Source organism: Oryx dammah, unplaced genomic scaffold (assembly GCF_014754425.2).
Source record: "Oryx dammah isolate SB20612 unplaced genomic scaffold, SCBI_Odam_1.1 HiC_scaffold_18, whole genome shotgun sequence".
In the NCBI taxonomy this organism is placed as follows: domain Eukaryota; kingdom Metazoa; phylum Chordata; class Mammalia; order Artiodactyla; family Bovidae; genus Oryx; species Oryx dammah.
Window position 1 is genome coordinate 43,767,130 of NW_024070202.1, and position 15,952 is coordinate 43,783,081.

Genomic DNA, 15,952 nt, shown 5'->3' on the forward strand with positions numbered 1-15,952 from the left:
ACCCTGATGCTTGGAAAGATTGAGGGCAGGAGGACAAGGGGATGACAGAGGGGAGATAGCTGGAAGGCATCACTGACTCAATGGACATGAGTTTGAGGACATGATACTCCTTTGAGTATCCAGGAGATACTGAAGGACAGGGAAGCCTGGCGTGTTACAGTCCATGGAATTGCAAAGAGTAGGGCACAACTTAGCAACTAAGGCAAATACAGATCAGATCACTTAAAAGGTAAAGAAACTTAAAAAAATGTTATCAAAGACAGCTCAACATTTTAAGAAAAATGTCTCTTAGAGAACTCAAGTCTTGTACCAGCTTACTTTTAAAATTCATTTACTCCACTAAATTTATTTTAAACTTAGCCAGTTCTAACCATGCACAAAACTCTCTTGTTGGCAGTGTTAATTTGAAGGAAACAATTACCAGAAGTTGAGTTGATTTTTAAAAACTGCAGTTGTCTTAGATTTTTCAAAATGTAAGTTTAATGCCCAAATAGGACTTCTTTGAAAGCTGACTCTAAATGCAGTAAAACTGCGAGGGAAAATAACTGTAGACTGTCTTCACCCTAGTGAACAGATTCTTCTCAGAGACACTCCATTTGGTGTTTGCCTGTCAAGTGACTACATCATTCATGAACTGGCACTATGTTTCTGTTGCTTGCTATGCTGATTGATACTGAAACTTTTTTTCCCAAAAAGGTAGGTATCAATCACCAGTAAATTCCATCACATTTTTTTCTTTTAATTCTGGATTTTTTTTCATGCAAAATCCAAGCTTATGCAAAAGCCAAGATTTTGTGAAAAGCAGTGTAAAGGTGCGAAATGAATGGCCAGATAACCTGTTTGCAACATAAAACAATACTTGCACTACAGAGAAGAAAGAGTTCTAGGAAGTAACAGGAACAGGATAATGACAACCGTGCCGTCAAGATTACAATCCAAAGAAATAGTTCTCAACCCTAGTCAAGACTTCCCACTGATGTCAACAGGAGGCCTAAAATTCCCAACTGACCATTTTTACTCCAGTAGGCTTTTTCTTTTTCAAGATTTAAACCTACTGTGTATCGCTCAGAAAAGTGAAGAAGCTAATACAAAGTGTGAAATCAAGCACACGAATTGAGATGATTACCATAAATGTATGTCGTTCTTTATGGAGTAACCAGAGAAAGGCCAATTGCAAGCTGAAAAAAGCAAGATCTATAAAACAATGTATTTAGTTTAAAAAATGAGGTGTCAGTATTAATCATGCACAGCCAATTACATCTTAAAAAGGAAAAAAGTCATGAGGACATCAACAAGATCACAGATCAGAGACCAAAGGTATCAGGGCAGGGACAGGGCAGCAGCAGGGCTGAGCAAGTGAGGAGCCTCAAAGGACAAGGCCTTACCATGAATCACGTTTCCAAGGTCAGGCAGAAAATAAACATGAAGATAGCCAAGGTGGGGACTGGGTGGACCAATAAGCACATCCCTCCTCTAAAGCCGTCATCTGTCACTGGAACTATCTTTCAGTTCCTCATGAGAAGGGTTGGGGGGTTGGGGGGAGAAAAAACAGAGATCAGCTTTTTATATGGAATTTATGGTTTTTAAAGTTTGACAAGTTTAATTCACATTTTTAAGAAACAATGAACAAGAAGATTCTTATCTTCTACCACAACTAATCACCTGCACACTGAGTCTGGCCCACAGCCTACCAATCTGCAGCCTCTGTCTTGGAACAACAGCAAGGCTTTCAGCAGAGAACCCCTTGCTTTCATCAGGATCTGATTCCCCTTCCAAGCAGTGGATCATACACACCCCAGACCTGGTGAAGTGTGTGGCTCCTGGGGGCTGCACGAGCCTGGAATAGTTTCAAGTGTGTACTCCAAGTGCAAGGCACTCTGCCAGACACCTGACCACTGTTCCTGCGGTACAGGTGGGTTTGCTGTGAAGCTGGAGGAACTGAAGCATGCGTGAGCCCTCAAGCTCATGTGAAATTTTACATTTTCTTTCTTACTGATTCTCTCCCAAACTGTAAGCTTGGGGCTCCCCCAGAATGAATCTGACCCTGCCCAACTGATATTATTTTTCAGGCCAAACTCACTGCAAAATCAAGTGACCTAACTGCTGAAGAAGTTGGACTAACGAGATTTCTTTTTCAGATAACCATAGCGCCAGACGGGATGCCTACAAAATATCCAGAGTGCTTTCCAAGTCTTAACACAGTACTGGCACTATGTCCAATGATAGTACATGATTCCGCATCATGTCAAGTTTATTTAGGGCACCAGTTAAATGCGTAGAGATGATGCTTATGCTTACTGGTGGTAATAGCAGCTGCAGTGTGTAAACATTTGGGAATAAATGATGGAGCAACAATCTCGAACTACACTGACCTCCTGCTGGGCCACACTGGTGGCCTATCACCCCGGCAGCCCAGTGATCCAGGAAAGTTGAAGTCTGTCCACCGCCCTGGGGGAGGATTGCTGGCAACCGCAGATGAGAGCCGCATCTGTTTTAAAAGATTCTGAGAGTTTCATTGGATCTTTTCTTCTGATGTAACGGTGTCCTGGAGAATGAGTTCACCTGGAAATCTTGTGAAGCAACAAAGTGACCTTTCTTCATTAAGTGGAAGGAAAATTTTCTAAAACCCTCACAAGGTGTGTCCGTGTGAAAGAAGATGCGATCCCCACTGTGCCTTCCTCCTGGGTCAAATGCCTTCACGCCAAGAACACACAGTCCCTGGAGGGCACACAGAGACTTTCCAGGGCTCACACAAGCAGAGACCTATCTTACCTGGAATCCACTTCTAGAACTTCATCTTCCATTTTTATGCATTTCAAGGCCTGTGGTTTGCCCACTGTCCATTCCCACCTGCCCTACACAAGGACCCTTCACATTATGGAAGAAAGATGGACTTATCACGTAACCTAAATTTGACTCTGTTCATCCCCCTAAAGTGTAAAACCTCTAGGGCATTAAAGTGACAACTGGAGAAGGCAGCATTTGGGAGTCAGGAGAGCAAAGCAGAGAGTATCACTTACACGGGCAATGCCTTCCTTCAATTCAAGAGCCCCATAGGGTTCCTATCTAAGAATTAGCACCCATGTTTATCTAAATTTTAAAATAAAGTCAGACTTTTTTCTGATTAAATGTGTGGCTTGGCTGTTTGTCTGACTTGACCACAAGGACTAGCTTTGCAAGTTAGATTATATAGCAGGTATTTTCCATAAGTTAAATGAGTCAAATTTGCAACTACAAGGTTTAAATAAGATATATTTAAAGCATATATAAAAAAACATATCCTTGGCAATATTTAAATTTGTGAAGAAAACATAGATGTCAAGTTAAAAATGAAATCAGATCTAGAATTTTTATAAAATTATCTTATGGGCTACATGAAACAAAAGCAGCATGAAGTTAAACCTGCTTAACTCAGCTTAACAAACATTTTTGAATAGTGTTGAGTACCTACTATGTATAAAGCATTACAGATGCACAGAACACAGCCCCTGTTCTCAAGTTGCCTATAATCTGGTTAGAAGATCAAGACAGTTAACACAGTAGGAATGTCTGTTTCTACAAAACTCAGAAATGGGTGGAGGCAGTTAGAACTGACCTTGGACAAGGAGTCTATTAGTGGGCTTTGGAGGATGGGTAGGATTTCAAAAGGTAAGGGAGGGATAAGGCATAGAACAGCATGAGGGAAGTCAGAGTTAAGAAAGTTGGAGGTACGTCAGAGAAACAATGTATTGTTTATTTTGACTGAGAGGGACAGAGACAGAGAGGCAGAAGAATAACAGACGTAGGGGCAAGCAGATCACAAATGCTATTATGAGCAGTTGAGCGTCATTAGAGCTTTCTGAGCAAAGATGAACTCAGCACTCAGCTCTGGGAGGCGGCCCTGGCAGCCCTGTCCAGGTGCAGTGTAGACAGGAGACGCGCTGGCAGGCACTGACATCCTCTGGTGAGAAATAAGGAGACCTGAGCACCTGTTAAGGGTGCCAAGATATAGCCAGGGACTCTGATTTGAGCACAGAGTACATATACAATGACCCGTACACATTTTTAAGTTGTTGCTCTTACCAGCTGAGACATGTAATGGTTTGCAGTGGTGCTCCGGAATTCTCGTTCAGCAGATGTTTTTCAGTGTCAGTCATGTGACAGGTACTGTGCAGAGGGCCGAGACTATAACTTTAAACCAGACAGGCACTACCCACCTGTCAGAGATGTGCAGGCTTTAAATTTCAGGAAGCTAATGCCACAACTAGTTATGTTACTTGCAGATGTAATAAGAGCTACAAAGGAGAAGTGAAGGAGTCAGAGTGGGCAAGCAGGAGGCCCCATGAGGCCAGGTAGGGTATACCCAGGGCTTCTCGTAAGAAAACAGCCAGGGACTGGTTCAATGTGTGCAGATATCAGGACAGGAACAGTGTGGGGGGTCCAGGCCTTGGGAACAAGGTGACAGCTTCCCGTAATTTGACATGGATGGTCCTGGTTTCGAAACTGTTGAGTGGGCATCCAAGCAACACACTCCCCACCTCAAGTCCTGGGCAAACTAGAGGCTGCAGCCCTCACAGGCTGCTGGCCCAGAACTCACCCTCTCCCAGCCCCCAGATGTGTTTCAACTCTTCTAAGAGCTTTCCTGGGCAGGTATCTAATCAGTACACAGATTCACATTCTTATAATCTGCTCTCTTCTCTATCATTAAGGTATGAAAATTCACCTTGGATTTCTACAATTAATCTTCATGGTGCCTAACATACAATAGGTGTTTGGTGAGTATTTAAACATCAGATAATTAAAAAAAAAAAAAACTGGTCTCATGTCTAAATCCACTATAGATTCCCTTGAATAAAAATGGTTTTCAACGTGGTAAATGACCCTGACTAGTCAAAGTGGACAGCGTGCAATTCTTCTCAGGTTTGCTGCTATTTCTACACAATTCTGACAGAAGGGCTTGATGTTATCTGAATAGCAGATGGGATGAAGGCTAGCTTCTGCAACCCACTCAGGTGCTTTATCCAAAACCAGTATCATTTTCCCTTGACTTCCTCCTGTTCCTGCTCAGGCCCAGCTCTGTCCCAAAGCCAGCAGGCCTTGAGAAGACCCAGCTCTGGCTTTATTTCAGGAAGGTAAGGTCAGGACCATACCAACAGTGATAGGGCAGGCCTTCTTGTTCCAGCCTTTCTTCCTTACCACCTGGGGAGAGACTTCCTACTAGCATCCTTGGCTGAATTCAAGCATGCTGGGTCTAGCTGGTCAAGGTTCCTCAGATGAACTTGGCCTCCCCACTGTGATGTTCACTGCAAGGAGGCAAAAGGCTCCTGTGGCTTTTGACCTTGGAGCAGGTCTGGACTCCCTCTGCCTCTCTGCCCCAACTGCAACTCTTCCCAATAACACACACACTCAGATACCATGTATCCCATCTGCCTTCCTGCCCGGGCTTCTGTCACTGGTGTCAAGCAGCCTTTGAGGGACCACACTTTTGGCTGGGCTCCTCCAGCCAACCTCTGCCCTGCAACCTGTACCAGGGCCCTGGCACTCACCCGCTGGTTCCTTGCTTAAGAGACTCTACCTCAACTCCTTGCACTGAGACTTCACAGGGTCAAAGACCCTCATGGTCTGCTCTCCACTAACCTTCCCGCCAGATAAGGCAGATCATTCACAACCCATCCCAAACATTTTCACTCTCTGTTTTTAATCCAAGTCAACAAATATAAAACCCAGATTTTTTTTTTTCCCTTAACCACTGCTATTGTCAATGAGCTAATGGTATAAGGCTTTGGCAGGTTTTAAACAGGATTCCCTTGTGACTCAGCAGTAAATAATCTGCCTGCAATGCACGAGGCACAGGAGACGCGGGGTCGATCCCTGGGTCAGGAAGATCCCCTAAATGGCAACGAGTATTTTCCAATATTGCTTGGAAAATTCCATGGACAGAGGAGTCTGGCAGGCTAGAGTCCACAGGGGTTGCAAAGAGTGGGACGTGACTGAACATGCAGACACGCCCATACCTCTCTGGAAAGGCCTATTTCTCACTCAGGTTAACAGATCAGGAGTTGCTGAGTAAAGGAGATGTTTTTCTTATTTAAGTGATTCAGAGACAGGTTCCTTTCATTTTATGGCTCCGTCACAGAATAAAGGTCTAAGCACCAACAGCACTGCCATCTCCTGGAAGCTTGTTAAAAATGCAAGATCTCAGACCCTGCCCTGGACCTATTGTACCTGCCCTGTGCTTTAAGATCTCCAGATACAGGTGACTCAAACACACAGAAGTTTCAGAAGTCCTGCTCCAGAACCTCAGAGCCCTCTATATCCAGAGAGCTGAAGGGGACAGAGGGCTTTCAAGTGAGCATTTCATTAAAAATCCCAGCCTGCAAATGACAGGTCACTCCCATTCCCAATCCAGAAGAACTAGTCACATGGGTACACTAGACACAAAGGACTGTGGGAAATGCAGTTCCTGACTAGACAGCTAAAGGCAGCTACCACACCACACTATGGAACTAGGAAGACGGATTTTGGTAGACAGACATTTCTGACTCAGAGTATTTTTTGTATTTTTTTCCATGAGTAGAAAGAAATGTCTTCCTCTCTCCTAGAAACTGTCTTGGAATAAAGTGACAGGGGAATTTTCCCAGCTTTCCTTTACTTCCAACAAGTTTTAAGTAAACAATTCTGTATCATTAACTACAGTCGCCATGCAGCCTCCAATGTGAAGGTGGCCCAGCCTGGTGCTAAGTGGACCAACGTACTGGACAAGAAGATGCCCCCACAAGGCTTCTATCTGCAAGAGTCTGTGACTACACATGGTTTCCATCAGTGCTGCTTCCCTCTCACCCTCAGCTCAGAGGGCATCCCTGAATGACCTTATCTTCCGAACACATCTAAGGTATCCCACCAGGGCTCAGCAAACTTTTCCTATCAAGTGTCACGTAATAAACATTATGAGCTATGTAGGCCATTCTGTGACTGCTGCAATCACTCAGCTCTGCCATTCTAGCATAAAAGCAGCACAGACAAAATGTAAACTAATTCACATTATATAAACAGTATGGAGAACTGACTATAGTTCATGTTGCAAACTTTACTGAGTATTTACTAAGCTACTTAATGCCTCATGTCCAAAATGTAAACTCTGTGAGGACAGGAACCATTTCTATCTCCTTCCTTATTATAATCCTTGAACACAGCACCATAAATGTCACATTTAAATGAAAGAATGAATAGTTAAATGAATGTCATACATGGGGAAATTTTCAGATTGGAACAGGTTTAGCAAATGCTCTGAGGTCCATCCTGGCCAAGGGCACTGCCCAGTCAGGGCTGCCATGCACCACAGGATCAGCATAAGGCCAGAGAAAGTTATCGGCAAGGTCATTAATCTTTGGCAATCTGGCCCAGAAGGCCCCTCCCAGAACAGGCTAGCCTGAGGCTTTCACCTTCTTGTCCAATGCATCAGACCATTCAGCACCAGGATGAACCACCCTCACAAAGGAAGCAAGGATAGCTGCTAATAGCGCATTGTACACCTGAAATCTGCCAGGAGAAGATTTTAAGCATGTTCTCACCATGACACCTCCTTAGTGAGCAGGTGGCCAAAGGGGAAGAAACACTGCTCTGACAACAGACACCAGGCCCCGCACCAGGGCACACACGACATGAGTGTGCCAGGGAGAAATAAGCAGGACCCTTGAGAGTCCTCAAGAGAACCATCAGAGCCATGGAGAACCATGGAGCTACAGTAATCAAGACTGTGAGGTCCTGGCAAATATACGCAGATCAATGGAACAGAAAAGAGCTCATGAACACAACCATACATAAGCCTAAGTGGCAATTCAAAGAAGACAGAATAGTCTTTTCAAGAAATATATATATATGTTCCTTGATGCATGCCTCACACTGCATAGAATTTAACTCAAAACAGATCACAGACCTAAATGTAAAACCTAAAATCTGATAACTGGACTTAAGTAAAAACTGGAAACATCTGCTATTCAAAAGACCCTATTTTTTAAAAAATGGGAAAAAAGAGAGTCAAAGACTGGTAGAAAATATGTGAAAAACAAAAACTTGATAAAGAAATTATATCCTAAATACATTTTTAAAAATTCTGAAAATTCAATAGCAATTCATCAAAGGCATGAAATATTTGTAAAGACATTTTGTCAAAGAAGATATATAGTAGGCAAATAATTACATAAAAATAATGCCCAGCGTTATTAGTCACTAGGGAAATGCTACTTACAACCACAAAGAGACATCACTACACACCAACTAAAATGACTAAAATTTTTAAAGTGATATGCATTGGTAGTGGGAGTGCAAAATGAGACAACCTCTTCGGAAAACAGTATGATAGTTTCTTATACAGTTAAAATGTGCTTGCCATCTGACTCTGAACTCCCACTCTGAGGCAACTATCCAAGTGAAATGAAAATCTATGTTCACACAAAAGCTAGTATGTTAATTTGTATAGTAGCTTTATTTCTTATTCATCTAAAATTGGAAACAACTTGAAAGTCCCTAAACTTGTGACTGGATAAACACACGGAGGCACATGCACGCACTGGACTGCTACTCAGCAAAAAGGAGACTAGGGAACTCCCTAGCGGTCCAGTGGTTAGGCCTCTGTATGTCCACTGCAGGGGGCATTCTGCATGCTCCAACCAAGACTGAAGAACCACCTGCTGCAACTAGGACCCAATGCAGCAAATAAATACACATCTATACAGCACAGGCTAAGGATATATAGTTTCATTTATATGACGCCCTACAGACATAACTCTGAAGACAAAGCTAAAAGGCCAGAAAAGAGAACAGTGATGCCAGGGACTGCAGGTGAGGGCCATGCTGACCACAAAGGGGAACAGATCTACAATGCACTGAGTGGGGAAACTGGTCCACATCTAGACTGTGGTGACAGTCACGCAACTACACGTTTGTCAAAACTCACAGAACTATGTAGTCCATATCCTCAGGTTCCACATCCACAAATTCAACCAATCTCAGATCTCAGATTCACGGGAAAAAATTTTTTGACAAAGTTCTAAAATAACAAAACTTGAATCTGCAGCATCCCAGCAACTATTTACACAGCATTTACACTGTATTAGGTATTACAAGAAATCAGAGATGGTTAAAGTACATGAGAGGATTTGCGTAGATTATATGTAAATATAAGGAACCTCAGCATCCATGGATTTTGTTCTCTGCAGGCATGGTGTTCCTGTGGATCCTAAAAAAGGTGAATTTTACTGTATTTGAATTCAAAAAATTATATATGAATAGGATTTCTATTTAGACTTTTAGAAAGAAAATCACTTATGAACCTGAATAAAATTCTATGACTGTAAATAAAACAAGTCAGACTCACTCTTTGGCTCACACTCAGCACCCTCCACCCTCTCTCTACACGCACACCTACCTGACTTCACTTCCTTTCACTCTCCCTGTCGCTTCACTCCAGCTACACTGGCTCCCTTGTTCTTCCTGAAATAGTTTCTTTTTCCTTTGCTCACGATGCTCTTCCTGTTGTTTTCTGCATGCCTCCCTCCCTCACTTCCCTCAGGGCCTTAGCTCAAAAGTCACTATCAGAGACCTCTTTCCCGATCTCTCTCTCTCAGTATTCCTTTTCCTCCTTACTCTGTTTTACTTGTCTCCACAGCACTTCTCAGGCACCTTTTTTGCTTATTTGCATAAGAATGTAAGCTTTATCTGCTGTCATCACTTTAGTCTCCTAAAACAGTTTCTGAAACATTGTTGGTCGCTCAATCGTGTCTGACTCTTTGCGACCTCATGGACTGTAGCCTGCCAGGCTCCTCTGTCCATGAAATTCTCCAGGCAAGAATACTGGAGTGGACTGCCATTCCCTTCTCCAGGGGATCTTCAAATGCTCCATCAATACCTGAGTTTTTTGTTTCTTGAAAGAAGCTTCTTTTTTTGAGGTATAATTGACATATAGTATTATATTAGTTTTGGATGTTATAAATACTTGCTAAATGAACAAATAAATGAAAGACTGGATGCACTGATGGGAGCAGGGATGGAAAGACACAGGGAGGGAGGAAGAGAGACAGAAAGAAAGGAATGGGTGGATTAGCTGGTGGAGATGACTGGATATCCTCTCAGAATTTGAATTCAAAACATGAAATGAAAATGAGCAACAACTGTAACAGGAAAAACAGAGATATGAACAACTGTTTTACAAAAAGATTAAACACTAAAATTAGCAGTCACAAATAATTGCAATCTCACAAATAATTAAAATCTCAGTCAGCATGGTCACAAATTTTAACACATGATAAGTAAATGTATTACAGTCTTCTGACTAGCAAGTCTAGCTGCCTGTCTTCCTTACTTTCCCGAGTTTCCCTATACTAACCCTCTTTTGACTAAGGTTCCCCACACTCTTTCTGGGGGACTCAGGGATGGACTGTTTCCCCTGCTCAGGAAGAGCGCCCTCTGCAGGTTTCACAAGAGACCACCAGCCTCAATGTTGTGTGACAACAGAATTTCCATGCGTCCCCAGGAGACCCCTACAACTTCCTTCTTGCAGCATCAGGACAACTTGCCCCAAATCATCATGCCCCTTAACTTTGCTTTGGTTGGGTGTCCTTTAACCCTCAAACCCTTATCCCACCCCTTTCTGACACTCCTTTTTCTGATCCCCTTCCCTGAAGCTCTTCCACAGAGCCCTTTGAAAATCATCAGCAAAATGTCCACAGCCTTAATTTCTTCTTTGAACTTTTCTGAATCTTTGTGGTCACTGGAACCTATCTTCCCCTTGGGATTCTGCTTCCCCTGCAGGCTCTCAGGTGGTAGCAGTTTTCTTTTCCACTTCTCTTGTTCCTTGAGGGTTAAGTGTCTTTCTTATATCTCATGTCACTTTCAGCACCTCTCCATCCTCCTCTATAAAATGTTTAGTCTTAAAACTCATGTCAACTGACTCAATAATTCATTTCTAATATATGAATTAATTGCTACAAATTTTCTTCTAAGCTTTGCTTTTATTGCATTCCATAATTTTGATGTTATATTTTTATTTACTTGAAAATATTCTTTAAAAAAATTTTCCCATGGCTTCATTTTGACCCATTTGTTATTTAAAAGTGTCATGTTTAATCTCCAACGATGTTGAGATTTTTCAGCTTTCTTTCTATTACTGATTTCTAGTTTAATTCCATGTGGTTGAGAAGAGCCTTTGTAGGATTTCTACTCTATTGAATTTGTTAAGGTATATTTTATGACCCAGATGTGTTTTAATCATCCATATGAGCATGAAGAGAATGAATATTCTGCTGTTCTGAGGTAGAGAACTGTATAAACATGAACTAGATCCAGTTGATAACAGTGTTGTTCATTTCAACTGTATCCTTACTGACTTCCTGCCAGCTGGATCTGATCTAGCTTAAACTCCACGGGCACTCACCATACTCCTCCCTTGCACCTTGCCCCTCTCTGCTTCTGTGCATTCACTTACCTAAACCACAACCCTGTTCAATCCAGTTTTCTGCATATATATTGCCTGTCTCCACACATACTGACTGTGGTCAGTGAAAGACACCCCAGCATGGTGAATGGTCTCTCCTTAAATTCATAAGCACTAAGATCAGGTGGGACTTGTTTGCTACCAAGTGAACAGACTGACACTCCCCATTCCCGGGAAGGCTCCATTTCTAACCCCATTCTCACGGGTGACTACTTCCTATCTTCTTATTCCCCCTCAGATGGCTAACACCTCCCTAGTCCTCACTCTCAGCAGCTGTCTCTGTTTCTTAGTTCAGTGAGAAAGTAGCCGTTTCCATCACCGTGTCTACACTTGTACATGTGCCCACTTACTCTGCCTTCAAGACTTTTACCAGGAATTTCTCTTTACTACTAGCAAGTGTCCGCCCCTTGACTTCTGCACTGGATTCCCCTTGCTTACTCACAGGTGATTCTCCAGCAGTTCTTTTCCCCCTGCAGCATCCGTTTGTCCCTCACTTTGATCTTTCTCATCAGCACACAGGCTATTTTGTCTCAAAATGGCAGGCATGTTCCTCGAAAATTTGCATTTTTTTTCTCCTTTTGGGAAGATGCTCTTCCCCAGGATAGTCACATGACTTTCTTCCTCTCCTCCCAGGTCCTTCCCCAGATGGTACCTCTCAGGGATGCCTTCTCTGGCCACCCTAAAACTGCAACCCCACTGGGTCTGGATATTCCCTAAGGTGACCTCTAATGAGCCACACCTAGAATCCCTCTCGCCTTGGGTGAGAGCAGAACGTTATTTGCTTCTAACTAATAAAACAGAGCAAAGGTAATGGGATGTCACTTCCCTGATTAGGTTACAATATACAGCAAGGCGATGGGCTGTCACCCCATATTTAGACTATATGATGAAAGACACTATCTTAGGAAACTAGAGCGACAGCTCTTCCTTGCTGACATGAAGAAGTCAGCTGCCATATAGTGAGAGAGGGCCAGTGGAATTGGGATGCCTCTAGGATCTGAAAGTGGGCTCCAGTGGAGAGCCATCAAAAAGCTGGGGCCTTCAGTTATACAACTGGAAGGAATTAAGTTCTGCCGACAACCTGAATGAGCCTGCAAGAAGATGATTCTCCAGTTAATTCTTCAAATGAGACTTCAGCCTAGGTGGCATGTTGACTGCAGTCCCGTAAGACATTGGGCAGAGGACCCAGTGAAGCAATGTCTAGACTCCTCAAACCACAGAAACTGTAAGATAACAAACATATGTTGTTTTAACTGGCTAAGTTTGTAGTAATATGCAGAAAAATTGAGAACATATCCCCCAAATCCTCCCAAAGCAGGACTCACTTTTTTGCCCTGGCATTTATAACCATTTACCATTTTCTATTTCACTGATTTGCCTTCCTTGTAGTCTGCCTCGTCCTCTACTTCTGAATACAAGTTTCACTAAAACAGGGATCCCTGTCCATTTTTTCCCCCATCATTATATTCTCAGTGCCTGGAACACTCTCAGTAAATGTCTGTGGATGGAAGGAATACTGAACAGATGCTAACTCTTGTTACCTGAACAGAGGAATTCACTAAGCTCACATATATCTCAGAAAAGGTATGAGAGGAAAGGTGTGTATTGTTTTAAACTTGTTATGGAAATGTTTAAGCACTCTTTCAGAGCCACTGTGATGTGTCTAAGTAACAGCTTCTTACTAGTCTGGCTTGCTCCAGTGGTAAATTACACATTCTGAGAGCAGCACTCTTCAAGACCTTTTGACTTGAATCACATTTAAAAATACACTTCACATTATGTCTCAGTATACACATATACCCACATAAATAATTGAAACAAAGCTTTCATAAGATAGTACTTATCTTTATCACACGCTCTGATGGTTTCCCATTCTATTTCATCCTGTTGCATTTCATTTTTTTAGAAACTAGGTAAGACCCACTGATAGGTCAGACAAACCCTCCAGGCAATTCTCTAGGAAGATCAATTTTCTCAGTTGTCAAGCATCTCCTGGGTGCAGACTGCTACCAGTTATTCCTGGAGAACACAGGGAAGGCACCTCTGTGAGGCCCGGACAGCAGAGACATCGCCTCAGCCGACAGAAGAGCTGAGCAGGAGGGCTTGCAGCGAGTGAGCCTGGGCAGGGAACCACAGCTTCTGGCTGCAGCAGAGCCACAGGACAGCCCTGGGGCTGATGCTCATCATCATTAGTTAAATAAGCGCTCATACACTTCAAAGATTCTAAAATATCCTAATACTGTTACAACTAACCTTTAATCACAGTTATATCTCAGATGTCTAAATGGTCCCTAAGTCACTGGCATGCGGTGCTTGAATTTCTTGGTTATACAGTGTTTTTGAAAACCACCAAAACATTAGCTACTTTATTTACATGGTTCCAAATTGCATAACCTGTGAACTAATGAAAAATTATGGTAAGGCACTTTCCATATTGCAAGAACTAATCAGTGAGCCCAGAAAAATCTCATGTTGATGAAGTGCCATTAAGTCATGGCATGAAATGCCACCTGTGGGTAAATCTAGGTGTAATTTGCCTTTTTGCAAGTAGTTTTCTATTTATTTGAATGTGAAATGAATCCCAAGGATGGGAGATGATAAAGATGCTGCCCCTTCAAAACTGATTTGATTTTAAATGTATTTATCTTTTTTCCTTAAAAAGCATGTGGTTCAAGAAAAATAATTTTTTTCAAATCCCTTAAGTTTTAGCTCAACAGTGTAACCAGAATGAGGAAAATGCCCCTGACACCTTCCTCCCCTGCTGCCCCTGCCATACCACTCCCACTCTGCCTGAGGGTTGAGGTGGCAGGGTGAGGAAGGGGAGGTGCTCGAAGACAAAGAACTCAGAAATCAGCAGCAGGCAAAAGTTATCTCCAGTGCTTCTCTTTGCGGATCCTCTGCTTTTCAGCCCCTTCCTCACCTTCCCTGTGGGTTGTGCCCCTGTTACTGCAATTGCTTTCTTTGGGTCAGATGGCTCATTTTTCTTCCCTTCTGTTTTCCTTAAAACATCCCTGACCTGTCTCATTTCTGTAGGATAATTTCTAAGTTTAATGGATTTCTGTTAGGTAATATTTTTTTGTCACCATGAGGTAGCAACAGCCAAATCCACAATTGGGAAGAACAAAAGACCCAGTTGTTCTACCACAGGAATAGCAAGGAGGGAGAAGTGGAGATAAGGTATGTAGGGGAGAAGGGAGGAGGAGCTGTTATAAGAGATTACATTAATAAGATTCAGTCTTGTTTCAAAGTACAGACAAGAGTTCAGTGACTCCCCAATTGCCCACCATCCAACTTCAATACTTATCAATATTTCGCTCTTTTTCCTTCAATTATTCACTTCAACAGATGTTTGTTTATTCCTTTGAATGTGGAGAATTTTAAAACAAGTCCCAGAGGTCTTATGATTTCATCCACAAATACTTCAATAGTGTATCTTACAGAAATGAACTTCGGCAAGAAGTGTCCAGCCTTCAGAGAGGGGCTCTCCCAAAAGTATTCCTTTGACTCTAAGTGAGGGTTTGCTTTAAGGATATTATTGATATTTAGAAAAACACATTGTACACACAGCCTCAGAGTAAAATTCCTTCCAGAATTAGCTTAGGAGAACTGCCACAATTTCTGACCCAAACACTGAAAAATTGTACATGATCAAATTTCCCTTTATATATTAATAAGATGTGCTGGGAAGCTTAGAGGCAAACCTGCAGCCCACCATGTCCCATGTCTGCCCTCCATAATATGAAATTGTCTGTTAGCATTATCTCCAGCTCTAGTGAGGCCCTCTCCTTGCTGTTCCTTTGACCTTTCTGATCTACTTCAAATCTTACCTTAGTGTATCTGTATATGTCCCTGTAAGCAGAGGAGTGCTGGTCAATGTTCCACACCTGGTTCTCTGAAAACAGTGTACATGTATATTACAAACGTGCTGCTGTAAAAGATGTATAATACACAGTAAACAAATAATAGTAAAATACACAATACTTACTGTAAATTCCAAGCAGCCAATTGATTCTCATAGAATGCCTTTGTTTGTTTTTGTCAAATCCTTTATCCACAGCCAACCTGTGGTTACAATCAATAAATAAGAATAGTTTAGACATGAATGTCGGCTGATACTTCCATTTACTTTAACAAGGAAGACAAAAGTGAAACAACAAAGATCTATGTCATGTGTCAGAAATCCACTCACTCTTCCCCATGTAAGCAACTTTTTTGCTAAATTTGTTAACTGCTTCCAAACGCTGGAGGAGTATTTCCTCAACTTTTTGTGCTATTCAGAACGTAACTGTTGTGGATATGACACACTTTTAGTATTTACTCTGCACTGTTATCATTCTCTTCATCACTATATGAAATTTAGACAATCAATAAAGAAATAAATAAAAAGTTGATTTGTAATGTGTGTCCATTTCCCTGGTGTAAATACTCCCACCATGGCCAATTTCAAGATACTAACATGAGGCTGTCCAACGTGGACTTAGG

General features: G+C 42.2%; 1 long non-coding RNA gene across 1 annotated transcript; it reads right to left on the bottom strand.

Annotated features, from left to right (window-relative positions):
- Positions 1-11,976: 11,976 nt before the first annotated feature.
- On the bottom strand, positions 11,977-15,714 carry LOC120878132. The gene is made up of 3 exons (XR_005724472.1): positions 15,456-15,714; positions 15,298-15,362; positions 11,977-13,489 (listed from the first exon to the last, which is right to left on the bottom strand). It is a non-coding gene; the product is annotated as an uncharacterized LOC120878132 (long non-coding RNA).
- Positions 15,715-15,952: the final 238 nt, after the last annotated feature.